The following is an 884-nucleotide window of genomic DNA, read 5'->3' on the forward strand; positions in this document are numbered from 1 at the left end:
CTTTGTTGTTTAGACACATTCATTTTCACATCATCATTTACCACTGATTTTAAGAGATCCAGGAAATCAAGATGCAATTGCAATCATCAAAACCTTTTAGGGGGAGGGGAGCTCCAGACAGGGCTTCTGTGCAGCCCTGGCTGTCCTGGAACTCTCTGCAGATAATGTTGGTCTCAAACTTATTGATCTCCTGCCTCTGCCTCCTGAGTGCTAGAACCAAAGGCATGTGACACTACTGTCACATGGGAGAGGTCATCAAATGATAAGCTTCAGAGAATATTATCTCCTCTAAATTGGTCTAAGGCACTCAAACTCCCCAAGTTTTTAAGGTGTTCCATATTTAAGTAATGTAGGCACTGCAGGTAATTTAATTTTTTTCTGAAGTCATGATTTATTTCTTTCCAAAATATCTGACACTTGCTTGGCAGTAGATGAACACACAGTCATCAGTAACATAACAGCTTTCAAATGACTAGCTCTGCTTCCAAGCACTCTGGAAACCAGCTTTTCCCTTTGCCATCCTTAAAATCATTGAATTAGGAGAAAGTGCTTTTGTCCTGGTTCTCCTTTACTGCCATGTTGAAATCCTTGAAGCCAGACACTCCCATCTCCTTGAAGGTGGCCATAAGAAGAGTCCAAAGAGACGTGCAGGAGGTACCCTAGGATACTTCCAGCTCAAGGCAGGGACAAAGTAGGGCATCCACTAAAAAATATTTTAAGTAAGAAATGTATGTAAGGAATGAGGAAGTGCCAGGGGCTAGCCTCATGAGTGAAAGAGTTACAGACAGGATGTAAGCAGCAAGTGAATGTAGGGATGAGTCAGACACCAAGACTCATTCTGTAACTTTCAACTGACTTGCAATCAGAAATTTTATTTATTCACA

The 884-nt window shown here is 41.4% G+C and overlaps 1 pseudogene; it reads right to left on the reverse strand.

The window, feature by feature from the left end:
- Nucleotides 1–238: 238 nt before the first annotated feature.
- On the reverse strand, nucleotides 239–626 carry LOC115031320 (annotated as a pseudogene).
- Nucleotides 627–884: the final 258 nt, after the last annotated feature.

Source organism: Mus caroli, chromosome 6 (assembly GCF_900094665.2).
Source record: "Mus caroli chromosome 6, CAROLI_EIJ_v1.1, whole genome shotgun sequence".
Classification (NCBI taxonomy): Eukaryota; Metazoa; Chordata; class Mammalia; order Rodentia; family Muridae; genus Mus; species Mus caroli.